We start from the raw sequence: 14,384 nt of genomic DNA on the forward strand, positions 1-14,384 counted from the left end.
ACTATAGGCTCGTGGCTAAGTTGTGTTACCACACATTTAGGGATAGAGCCTTGCAATTGTATTACTCTCTACCTCCCTATTCTATTGATTATTTTCAAACTATTTCTAATGCTTTCATTCAACAATTTTAGAATATATTAGTCCAGAGGTTTCTTTAACTGATTTAATACATTGTAAGTAGAATGTTATAGAGAAAGTTACTAATTTTTTTGGTAGATTTAAACATTTGTATGCTTAGATTTCTTATCCTGTGCCTGATCATGATATTCAACACTTTTTTTTTTCTAATTTACAAAAAGACATTATGGATAAGATTCTCATTGCTAAGTATACCTCATTTTCACACCTATATGCAATGCCTCACCATTACCAGTTACAAGTGAGTCAACTTGAGAGCTCTACTATGATGGCTTTTGTTTCTAGTGATAAGAGTGATGTTGCCAAAAATTCAAACAAGTGCTCTAAATCTAACATTTTTATCAAAATCAAATCTCCACATACATATGGTGATAAAGTAGCTACTACATCTTGAGGTACGACTACTTTTTCCTTTGTATTTTTTCCTAATCATCAATATACTAAATTACCTAAGCCTCTATCTGAGGTGATGACTAAGTTTATTAATGTTCATGTTCTTAATCTTCCTCCTATTCATCTTATTGATCCTAGCAAACATTTGCCTAAGTCTTTTGATTTTAAAGCTTTGTATCAATATCATTTTCAACTGGGTCATGATACTCAAATTTTTTATGGTTTGAATAATGCTATTCAAGACCTTATTGAATCTAAGGCTATTTTTGTTGATGCTCAGGTTAATCATACAAATACTTCTATTGTACTGCCTAATCAAAATTTGCAGATTTACACTGATCCTTTTGCCTTCACACTTAGTGAATGTTATTAATTAACCTTCTTCTTCTGATTTTCATATTTTGTATCATGAGAAGATAGAAGAAGCAAATCATTTGGTTAATCATGTTGAGTTAGAGTCTCAACCTCTGATTTATTATCCACTTGATCTTTAACAAACACCATCTATTATTAGCTTTAGTCTGTCTGGTATGTTTAAGGCACCCAATGGTCCTATTTACATTGCAGACTAGAGTTTCTCATATTCCTTCTCATTGTACTTTGGTTAATCCTTCCTTTTTTATGAATGTTATCATCAAAGGACACAATTCTAATAAAGGGTTGCATAGAGATACTTGTGATTTGACTCTTATATGGATTCAAACTTGTAATGGTTTTCTTTACCAACCTCAAGGTTCTATCACTTTATCTATTACTATTTTAGAGGAAATTATTTTTTGTACCTTAGTAGTTATTACTACTTCTAATCAATTTCAAGTTAAGTTTGGTATTCCATGACTTTTTGCCATGCAATTTGTTGGTTCTCCTGTTCATAAATTTCTTAAATTTTCTCATGATGGAGTCATCATTACTATTAATCATTCTCTTTATAAACCATCACATCTTGGATAATGTGTTGAGATTAATTTTTATTGGTCATCTCGTCCTAAAAAACCCACCTACTTGTCCTGATCATCTCTATAGAAACTATCAACAACATAAAGTAGCTAAGATTATGGAGCATTGTCTTCCTAAGGATTATTTACCTCCACTTGTCTTTCCTACTTCATCTACACCTTCTACTTTTGCAGTTGTTTTACCTTCTACATCTATTCTTTCTCAACCCATTGATGTTCCTTGTGTGGAACCCATGGTAGTTGATCCTAATCCTTCTGTTATCCCTCTTAAAATTGTTCATAATCAACATGCTCGTAAGAATCGTCAAGCTAGAGCTAAGGCTCAAGCTCATTCTCTTACTTTCCAACCTACATCTTCATCTCAAACTTTACCTTCCTTTGATCACACCCTACGTGTATCTTTAGAGGAGGTTTGAAAAAGGTAACTCTACGCATTTGGATAGACATGATGATTTTGTTCGTATTTTAGATTCTCTCAATCTAGATATGGAAGATACTTCAAATAATAGTAGTGATGATGATTTAATTATTTTAGATAATGATTTACCTAATATGTTTTCTACACAACTTACAATCACTCCTAGTAATGAGCATAGTGACTCCCAAAGTCCTTGCTTAGAACTTGTTGTGATTCCTATTATTATAGATATGGTTTCTCTCACGAGTCGCTATACTTCCCCTAGCATTTTAGATCGAGATGGTGTGGGGGGGGACGCAAAACACTTGATATGAACTCCATCCATAATGGTATTTTTTAGTGTTCTTATGTTGTGTTTCTTCTGTGTTGTGGTTTTATTTTCTAATCTATTTTTTATTGCTTTAGACAATCCTTGTTGTCTAGTTGAGTGCAAGAGGATAAGGTGATTGCCCTGTCATCTACATTATTCTATTTGTATCTCTATTCTTCCATATGTTGTTCTATGTTATGTTGTACTTGTTTTGTTGTTCATACCAGTGGTCTTGATTAGTCTTCTTGGTTTCTTATGATATGGTGGCACTACTTCTCTTTGGTCTCCAGGTTATCAGCCCAAAAATACTCTTCTTTGTATCTCTCTTGTCTCTTTTCCTCCATTGTATCATACTTCTACTTCCTTTGGGGAATGACAATATTATCATACTCGACATAACATTACATGTTATCAAAGATCTCACTGAACCCTTAGTTAGTAGATATCCTTTGTGCCTTATCTTTTTATGTTCTCATTTCCCTTCGTATGTTTCTCCTCATGGGGAATCTCATAGTGAGAATGTTATTTCATGGATGCATGTATGCTTCCATTAAAGTTATTTCTCCTAAAAAGGCATTTGCAATCGCTTTAGCTTGGGGGCATACACTTCGCTCGTAAATTTTCCATGGAATACAAATATGAATTCTATGTATAGTTTAGAGTACTTCAACCTTAGTGTTTGGCATGATTTCTAAGGTATACCCAAATCTATGCATTATTATTTCATGCCTTTTTATCCTCTCTTTTTTCATTTTTCTTTTTAGTTTCCAAGAACTCTGGACAGTTCTTTGGAGCTTGGTCTCTTTTTGGATATCTCTTTAAACTCTAACAATTTAGGAGGCTTTATACTTGTTTTTTACTGTTCTTTTGACTACTAATAGTCTGGGAAGCCCAGTCTTCATCCTATAAGGATACACACATCCTCATACCTCAATCACATTTCAATTCTTCTTTTTGGGACATAGAGTTCCCTTGAAGTTGAATCCCTTGATGGACAAACTAGCATTCCACATACACTTGCTAGACTATTCAATGCCATCCCCTTTTGCAGAGACCTTCCCCCCAGTTCTTCCCTTGTTCCTTTTGCTTGTGTGGTTTACAATAAGGCATAGAAACGTTATTGAACAAGCAACTACACCCTTTGTTTCGTAGTGCTTATCTCTATTATTTTGAATCTAGATGTGATAAGACTGGAGTTGTTGGGGGCTTGATGATTTCTTTCCTCTTTAGTCACAATAAGATTTTCTCTTTTTCTCTTGGCCTACTTCACCATGAGTTTGAGGAAAATCATACTCGCACTAAAGTTGGAGCTTAATGTACTGCCTTAAATTGGACACACTTTCCTTTTAAGTCTATTGAGCTCCCTTCTCTTCATGATTCCCTCTTTGGACCATGGATATGCTCATGCTTTCCCTTATTTTCCCTATTTTCCTCTTCTCTATTCCATCTTTCCACCTTATCTCTCTGGCATCTACCCTGGCTCTCTGTGGCACCGTGAACCTGTCCTCCTGGACCAGGTTGACCCTGTTGGAGACTTACAATTGGAACAATTATTGTTTTTTCATTAATGTCAAATCTAGTGGTGAGACATTTTTATTTAATCTAAATATCATATCTATTTTATTGATGAAGAGGATTTGAGAGAATGCTCATAACAATAGTACCTAGAGGAAAGGTTGAGTTACGAAAAGGAAGCTACGATGGACATTTGATTAGTTAGACTTTGACGAGACAAAGTGATTGTTTATATCAAGAATGTAAAGCTAAGCAGAGCAATAGAGTAAAATATTAAGGAATGTCAAGTGATGATAGTGTCAATTGAGCCACAATAAGTTCTGAGCAAATCTAGTATTGACCGAGTGTCAGTATCAACCAAGTAAGTTAGTTGATGCCAAGCCAAGAAGTTCTACAGTGACCAAGTGATTAGTGTTGATTGAGGTTTAGTATTGACTAAGCAAGTTAGTTGATGCCAAGCCAAGAAGTTCTACACCCACTGAGTGACTAGTGATGACCAGGTGCTAGAACTTAGTGATTGTAGAGTGATGATATTTTGAATTTGTTTGAGGAATCATGATTTCTAGTCAATTTGGTTGATTTATTGGGATATGTAAACCATATTGAAGATAAGATTGATGAGTTGGATCATTAAATTCAAGGAGAATATTAAGTAAATTCCTAATAGATGGATTCTAGAGAAGTTTCTAGAGGATGATCGAGAAGGTGGATACATACAATGAATCTAATGAACCAAATCATAAACCCTAAGATCTACAGTGATTATGGAAAATGACAAAGCAATAATTACCTATTTAAGGAAGTATAGAGTTGACATTTAAGAGAGTATGCACACTAAGTAAGGTGGAACAGAGATGCACAAGGGTGAATATAAGTGTGAGTGTGAGGATGAAGAAAAAGGAATTGCTTGCACATATGTTGCTAATGTTGATAAGTGAATTTGAGCAAAAGGCTTAAGTTTTGATGTAAAGAGGAATGATAGCTTGAAGAGTTGTTGAGCGAGTTAAGAGACAGAGTTGATAAGGGAACTTATTAGTGAATCAACACATGAATCAAAAAATAATCTAAACCTACAAAAGTGAGTTATAATCATATTGATCAAAACCCTACTTTTTTTCCTTCTAATCATTGTAAACAAATTGTTTTAAAATCCTTTTAATCAAAGGCTGACCTAACAATCATTTGAAGGACTTAACAACCTGTATAAATCCTTTAGCAAGGTGACATTCTAAATGGAACAATCAAAGTTCTCTGACAAGGCCACTCCTAATAAGGTTATTAAATCCTCTAACCAAGTCACATTTAATAGTGTGTATTGTAACCTTTAACAAGGTTGGCTCCTGTCAAATTTCACTTCGAAAGAATGAAAAAGTGGTGACATGTTGCTGGTTGTTTTTCCCAAATTCAGTTTCTACAGAATATCCTAATTTCGAACTTGTGTTGAATGTTTTATATTTTTTACATTTTATGAATTTTAAATTCAACAAATTATGTTGTGTTTAGGACAATAATTTTTTTTATCAGTACAATACAGACTGAGCAAGAATAGGAAAAGCAAAATAATGGATGTTTTGATGTTTAATTGTTCAAATGGTACTTATGGACCTTGAGTAACTAATTCACCCCCTCCCTCTTAGTTATTCTAAACATTTCTAAAAGACCCAAGTCAACCTAGTCCACCCAAGTTGACATAGTCCTAGACTAGGTTGCCCCATGTCGATCTAGTCCCTGGTAGTTTAGGATCTTGGGACCTGAAAGTTCTTGAGGGTTTAATTAGTTTGTGATTGTTATCCAATCGGCCTATATTGTTTTCTCATATGAAAACTCATATATAAAGTGGCTTGGAGGCTTCCTATTCATATCTCATCAACATCTCATTAATAAATTCATTCAAGCACTCAAGCTCTTCTCTCTAGTGAAGATTTTCAACCTTTTTGCATTCAAGTAGTTCAAGCATTCAAGCAAGGAGATTTTATCTAGCATTGGAGAATCCTTTGTGAGCATTTCCTCTTAACGATCTAGCGTGCTACTGGCCATCATGGGAGGAGATCTACATTGAAGCATTCATCCTCTTCATTGATGCATATCCATATCCATGACACCATGACAAAGTTATGATAGATCCATTGCAAAGTGTGGAGATATCCTACATTCCTAATTCAATATCTACATTACATACACACAAGCAAGGTAAATCATAACATTTATCTTGTTCTTTATAGTCATTTACATTTACATTTCTCATTTACTATTAATTCCTTAATCTAGGGCTTGACCAAGCCAAGCCCTCATCAAACCCCAACCCTTAGACCTTTCTTTATGTGTTGATAAAGAGTTGTTACTATCATCAACCCTCTTTTTCTTATTTGATTTGCCTCTACTACAATTCATCTAATGAGTAGCCAAAGTCCTTTACTGATCAACTTTACCTATATCAATGCTAAAAAATCTCTTATTGTCAATTCTAATTATAGTATTGAGGTTGTCTTTGGACAATTGAAATCAAGATCTCTTCCCTCATAATCTCCCCGAAGAACATGATGTCCAAAGAAGAAGATTGAGTAGATCGCTTGCAAGAGTTTCAACTCTTTGATGAAAGGCACCTTGATACCTTAGACCATCTCCATATGAATCAAAATCCCTTATGCTTGCATTTCAACAAGAACATCAATTCCCAAGAGTTTGATGTTGGTGACCTACGGACTACATCACAACATGGAGAAACTTTAGAATTGAGAGGAGAACAAGAAGTTTACCCTAACTATTTGGGACCATTTATGGTTATAACTAAATTTGGATTTAGAACATACCAAATAGCAATGCTAGAGTCCTCTACTAAATCTTCTTAATATTCTACATCTGAAATGCTTCTATTTATCGTTAATCAAAAAGTTCCCATGCAATAGAGAATTAGTAAAAAGTCCAAAAATAGTAGAATATTAATATTTAAAAAATTAAAAAGGGACAAAATGAGCCCTAAAGAAAAAGTTAAAAATTAGAAAATGTTTTGGAAAAAAAAAAAAACTACCATGGTAAAACCTAGGAGATAGGCACTTTGATAAAGCCAAGAAAATTAGAGCGTCGAAAAATAACATAAAACAAGTAAAGAGAAATAAATCATCTGATAATGAAAACTTGGTAATAAAACTCTCTGGATAAGTTTCATGGTGAAAACCTATCTTAGACATCGTGCATGGAAAACTTAGATCCACAATCTATCAGATATACTATTGATCCACTTGTTTTGTTTCATTGACAGAGCCCCCACCTAGTCCCATGTTTGTATGTTAAGATCCCACCTAGTTTCATTTTTCTTTCACTATTTAATTGTTTTATGCATTCCTCCAATTGTTCTCACCCTTGCATAACAAGACATTCTTCATGATCACACTACACTTGTTTACGTCACACTTAGCTTTTCCCATGTACTAAACTTCTCACCAACATGGTGACCACATGAATTCTTCTCAAAATAAATAATGAGATCAAGTTTCTAAGCTATAGTTCCTTTCACATCTATTGTCAAGTAATAATCATTTTAAAATCAATAAATATTTGCCCTTCAGGATGCATCCTATTAAGTTGTATCATCAAATCCATCACCATAATCTTATCTAGGGCTGGAACTATGGATCAAATGACCACTTGGCCATGAGGCCTTTTTATTGATTTTATTAGTATGTCAGCATAACACTTTCTTTCTTTTTTTGATTAGACTGCAGGAATCGGGTGCAGTACCCCCCCCTATAAACTGTAGTGCATCAGGTAAAATTTTTAACGTGACTGGTAGCGCTAGTGCGACAGGCCCACCAGTACCACGGGGACAGGGGAGACTAGAACCCGTGACCAACCCCCTGCAATAGGGAAGATTTAGCCAACCAAGCTAGGGCCCCCACCCACAAGTATGTCAGCAGAACTTACTCACAAGTAGCTTATTTTAAATATTCTAGTATATTTTTAATAATTTATAATGGTACACATGTCATTTGCATTATGATATATTTGTTGGTACTTAAGTACAAATGTCTTGGTTATGTATTTATGATTATGTATGCCATGCTGAGGGTAGGATCTCATATAATTCCACCAAGTCCCTAAGAAGACTTGAGTGTATTAAGCCTCCCTATGAGTGTCACTATATTAGTTCCAAATTCATTTTTGATCTACATGTATGTTTCTAAATCTTTTTTTTTTTTAGAGTCTACTCCACACAAAAGAACCATGGCATCAATGTTTTTATAATGTGTAGGGCATACCATCTTTTGCAAAATCAAACTAGGGTGTGCTCTATAACATTAACATAGTAAAATTGCCAAAATCTTATTTAGTTACTTGCATTGTTAGATTTGTGTTACATCTATATTTTTGTTTAACAAAGGCTTTTGTTTATTCATTACACCTCCTTCCCCCCCACCCTCCCACCTCGACTAGCTAAGTGTTCCTTCGAGTTATTTGATACACACCAAAAATGTGTCATTCTAGAGGTACTTATTATGTTGGTTGTATTTTTTAATTATATTATATTGCATGGTTAATTGTATTGAGCTTTAGGTTTCATGTCATATTTCAATACATGATCATCTTCATTAGGTCCTTTTAAGGTGCATCAACATTATTCCAATATATTCACTTTGATTATAAATTCATTTCATTTAGTTGTGTTGGTGTTTTAAAACTACCAGGTGGCAAAGACCTAATACCAAAATGCATAAGATAATAACAAGCCTAAGGGTTAGCTAAATCCTATATTCAGCAGGATTTTCTTCATACTTGGACCAACATTAATAGAATATATCAGTGAAATTCTCTATTGTTTTGGCTCTACAGGGCCAAGGCGGGTGCACCTGAGGGATAAAATAACTGGATAAATCTTCAAAATTCATCACTTACACTTTCTTCTCAGTTTTATCCCCTATAGCAGAAAATGGTCATAATTCTTCTCAGATTTATAATGAATCCTTGATAATAGTAGCTAAATATACTTCCGAAGAAAATTATTACAAACAAGTGTTGACCAATAATTAAACTCTTCATACAACAATGTAAAGATTGGTTTGATTTTAAATTTATGCTTTGTGCAACCATATGAGTTCTTCAATATGCGTATGAACTGATGATCAATGCCTTATCCTTTGCTACAAAGAGTCTACCCAATAAAACTTTAACCTAATTAATTGCCTTACAATTATTTTTTATCAATAGTTAACCCTAAATCTCATTCCTTTGAAAATCCCTCTTATATGACTGGAAATCCTATCAATTTATTGAAGCACTTACATAATTCCTCGAATTAAAAGCAACAACAAATTGATGTACAAACTATCCTAGTTGCATTAAATTGTATGAACCTTGCTCATTCAATCTCAACATAACCAACACACAAGAATGGAGACACCAACATGGAAAAACTTTTCTTGTATTAATTTTCCTTGAAAATGATACATATACTAGTATAACCTAGAATAACTCAAAATTAGACAACTGAATCCTTCAATGTTCTATGTATTCTCAGATTTTCAAAGATGAATACACCACAAAATTTACACATAGACTATTGTACCGACTACAAATAGCGTAATACTAAAATTGTATAGAATTTAGACCCTTCCTCTAGCCTTTGGATCTCATTTATATAGCATGAGATGTAACAAGCTACGAGCGTAGAGCAAAATGACAAATTTCCTTACAAAAAGATTTTAAAAAGGGCCAAAACTGCCATTGTCATAAAAGACAAAACAAAGTGCTCATTTGTAATTCTTAACAAAATGTCTTTCTTAGTAATCCTTTTGTACTTGGACCACTTTTGTTGTAACAATTTATTGTTGAGCTACTTTGCTTGATGATTGGCCAACTTGTATTTGTTGTCCTTCCAACTATGGGACTATTTGATTTGCACTTGATGTAATAGGTTCTGATATCTAAAAATTTATAACAATTCATTGCTCTTCCTCTAGCTCATTAGACTGAATTTCCATATCCATAGTTACAATTGGTTTTTTTCTTGTCAGGTTACCGGTTGGAGTAACTGTGTCTGTTGTTGTAGTTAGTTGCTCCTCTTTTCTTTCCTTTATTTGAAAAGGTACATCAATTATCTATACTTCGTCTTGGTGTCCATCACTTTCTTCAACTTCTTTTGGTAACGACTGATTCATTTGAGCATATTCTACCATCCACTTGTTGAAAAGTGTATCATCTGGCCAATTGAAATTCAAAATTTCTTGTTGTTTTTGCAAGATATCTTCTCCTATTTTGTCTATCTCCACAAAATCCTTCTTAACAGAATCAAATAATATTTTCACTTGCACAATTTCTTCAATTGTCTTGGCAAACCAGATGCAATCTTTTTCATTTATCACCTTTTCAGCCTAATGCTTATCAACTCATTCAATTCTTTAGCCCATTCTTCTCTATCCTTCAATTTGCCTATGCTTTTGAGTGCATGAGGAAAAAGCCCAATTTTTTTACCAAGGTACTTTGAAAAGCAATTTCTAATTCTCCTTTGTAGCATATTCCTCTTATTATCAAAATCAAAAAGGTTATTAGTCAAATCAAATGTTTTCTCTACTAGCTCACAAGAAAGACTAATAACTGAACAACATAAGAGAGTAATATCATTGTCCTTACTAATCCATTTATTCACAATTGGCTTTAAGGATTCCTTATTATTTTCTAATTCATTCCAGATTTCTACTATTTCTTATAGTTCCAAGTGAAAAGTAGGCCATCCTACCTTGCCCACTAGATATATGATTGTATCTCTTATCTTATTTTCATGTTTTATACCCAATTCTACATTCATTACCCATAATTTAGTTTTCTCTTCTTCAAGCTCTTCAGCTATATACAATTGGGGTTCCTGTGGAGTACTTGGGATTTCTATAACTGGAACTATGTTAAAAGGTGGCACTGGGGGGACGAAGATAAGTAATCATGGACTAACTAGATTGTACTTTTCTTTTGCCCAATTATTTATCTATTTGAGCAATCACACCTTCTAGTTGGTGTATTTTCTTTCCTCTTTCTTCATAGGCCTCTAATACCTTTTCAAATTTAGGATTCAATTTGAAGAACTCATTCTTATATTTAACTACAACAACAACTCCAAAATTCACCATTTCTCTAGTCATTGGAGACAACTTCTCATTGTTTACCTCATCTATTTTGTAAACCATGACACTGTCTGTGTGCTCAAAATCTGAGACCTCTTGAAATTTGGCTTTGTCTCTTTTTTAGATGGACTGTATCACCAAGGCATGATGATTATAACTATACTTTAACCCCTTATGGGCCTGCAAGACTTCTTCCTCAGTCTTAAACTGGGTGTCTTTTGCCTTTCTTACTATGTCAAAAATCACTGCATTGGCAATGTCCCATTCTAGTAATACGATAACCCCTAAATCTTTTAGTAGTTGTCTTCCCCCTTTAGGGGTTATCTATGCAAATTCTTCTATGAGATTAGCTTTGACCTCTTTTTCAATTTTAGAGTCTTGCCTATCATGTTGCTCTGTTTTAACCATTTTGCACTTTGCCTCAAAATTCTTAATGTTTCTTCTCCACAAAAACTAAGTAGATGCCCTTGATTTAAAAAATATTTCATTATCTAAGAACTTCTTAGATGCCTCTTCCACTATAGGATCAATTTCTTTACCTTGAAAGTCTCCTATAGTCAGAGCTAATGTTGGCATGGGAGGCTTTTTAGGTATTCCTTCTTCCATCTCTATTGTTGCTATGACAATGTCCCCCTCACCTCCTATCTGTTTCAATTGTTCTCTTAAAGAGTCATCATCATCTATACAAATAGGGGTTTGAGTGGGAGAATATTCTTCAACCCTAGAAGAAGAACCCTGCTCTAATTTTTGCTTCTTTGTAGCAAGTTTAGTAGGTGGGCTTTCTAAAATCCTTCTTTTATAAAGAGACATAGGTTGTACCCTAGTTTTCTTTGTAATGTGTACAGTCTTGGGATTATGACAACTTTGCTAGCTAATCTCCTTTTTATCTCTAAAGCCTGATTTGGATAAGCTTGGTCTAAGATGGCCTTCTTTTCGTTGAAAGTTTTCGTAATCCCATCAAAATTATTCATAAGCATATTAACCTTATGCCCCCAATATTTTGCATATGATAAGGGATTATATTTGGATTCCAAAGAGTTAACAAATTCAAGGATTCTGCTACAAACCTTCCATTTTTCTTTCCTGATCTCTTGCTCTTGCAAGGCAAATTCATTCTTAATTATATTTTCAGGAAACATACAAAATGTTTATAAGATCTAGCCTTTGTCCTTTCTTTAAACATATCATAAAAACCCTTAGTATCATTAAAACATGCATGCGATTGTGCCATTTGATACCTATCTAAAAAAATTCCCAAGTGTTTCCAACCTCCTTTTGTGATTACAAAATTATGAACAATAACAAAACTTGGAAAGATAGTATCTCTTGACTACCCTAGAAGCTCCTTTTCTTCAAGTCCTCATTGCCATAAGATATCTACAATTCCAACTTTTAATGGCACTTGATAAGGTAAGACATGGGGCGGCCCTAGCAAATCATATACTTTGAATATGGTAGAGACTAAATATGGGATAATATCTCCCCAATTGTGAGTAAACTATAGTCCTTTAGCAAAATCCTTATGTTTAATTAATTCTAGTAAAGGCTGAGGTATTCTAGGATTACTTCCAGTCAATAAGACCCTCAACTTAGAAGCAAAATACCTGTCAAATCTAACCAAGCTAGCATCAGTGATTTCTCAGGTCATATCTGTACTCCACAATTGAACAAGGAGGTTTTGTCCATCCTTCTCCATCTCCAACTTCATCTCTTTAGAGAAAATAGAGACACCTTTGTACAAACATGTGTACTTAAGAAGGGAGTACCAACAACAAGATTTTTCTACTTTAGCCTTACTGATATCTATCAACCCATTGTGAATTTCTTCTACTAAATAAGTGGCAAAATAAAAAATTGAGCTCATGCCATATTGCAATGTTTGAGCCATGATAAAAACTATAGATCCTTGGATGTGATCATGTTCATCCATTCCAAATATCTTATAGAAAGAAAAACATAATGCTTGCGCTCTGGGATTGAAATGTTTCTTTAGCAATGGCCCAGGGGTATTTATTGTAACCAAGGGAAAATGTTCCTGTAATGGCCCTTGTCTCAGGTAAACCTTTTAAGCATCATACCTAGCCTATAGGTCTTTAAAATGAATTTGTTCGTGCAATGCATGATTAGGTTTCAAATGAAAAACCTCTCTCATTAGTCTTGGTGCAACCTTAAAAAAAAAATATCCAACACGATTCTTTACCATCCTCGACACTGGATCATATCTTTTTGCTATCATCGTCAAGAGGTCATCATCGAAAAATACACTAGGAACTACCAGCTTGCCAATGTCGAATTTTTAGACATTGCTCAATGGAGTGTCATGATTTCTCTCTGAAAACCATTTCCTAAATAATTTTAAACCTCCAACATATGTCTTTGCATCCCTTAACCAGTTAGCTTTATCATACAAACCATCACTGATTTGTAACCTAGGGTTCTTCAAAACTAATTCCTTTCCTTTCATTGTTTCATTTGTGGATTGAGATAGTTGCTCTAAAAAGTCATCATGCATATTACCATGATGATAATCTATCTTCCTAGAAAAATCACAACGTGGAGGCATTTTTTACAATTCTTAAAATTAAAAAAGTTTAGAGAACAACATCTTGAAAGACCAAAAGATATCTGTACTTACCTGTAAATGCTTACAACACTAGAAAATTAACACTTCGCGACTCAAGAAATCACAATCTGCTCTAGTTCTTGCTACACTCTAAAATCTCTATTGTGTGTTATTTGATAATTAATTTAGTTTCCTATTTTATGCATAATTCCCTTCACACAAACTGGCATTGATCAATGTTAATTTCTCCAATAGTTAGATTTTCATGTAATGCTGCAATTTTGAAAAGTGGTTGTCGATCTAAAATAATCAGACCATTCTATTTCAAACTATTATGATCGCATAACCTTTTGAGAAACCTTCCATGCATCATGCTCTCACTTTCTCGCTTTAGTTAAATAACCTGCAACTTTATCTTGTGAGAAAGCAATAGTCTTTGATCTTTATTTGATCAATGATTAAGAACTTTACCAATGATTGTATGCAGCATGTGGCCCACATACACACATGTCAAATGGTTGCATCCTCACTTTGAGTAATCACCAGGCACTTCCGTTCTGCGAAAAAAGTGACAGCCTTTGATTTCAATTTGATCAACAGTCATGAAAATACCAATTTCAACTACGTTTTCTTCATAAAATAGGGCCCACTTAAACACGTGGCATCATGTCGTATTCTCACTTTGGTAAAAAAACATTACAACTTCAATCTATGAGAATATGACAATCGTCGATCTTCCTAGATCTAACAATTAGAAATGAAGCAACACTATACTTATATCCTCATATCAAAAACCAATGGAAAGATGCCACTTGGAAATTTACATACTCAAAACTCCTTTTTGACAATTCACATTATGAATAGGGCTCATTGAGACACGTGTCATCACGTTATATTCTCGCTTTGGTTAAAAACCTTGCAACTTAAATTTACAAGAATACAACAGTCGTAGATTTGCATTCGATCAACAATACTTACAAGA

Source organism: Cupressus sempervirens, chromosome 9, assembly GCF_028749045.1.
Source record: "Cupressus sempervirens isolate cs-2001-9-10 chromosome 9, ASM2874904v1, whole genome shotgun sequence".
In the NCBI taxonomy this organism is placed as follows: Eukaryota; Viridiplantae; Streptophyta; class Pinopsida; order Cupressales; family Cupressaceae; genus Cupressus; species Cupressus sempervirens.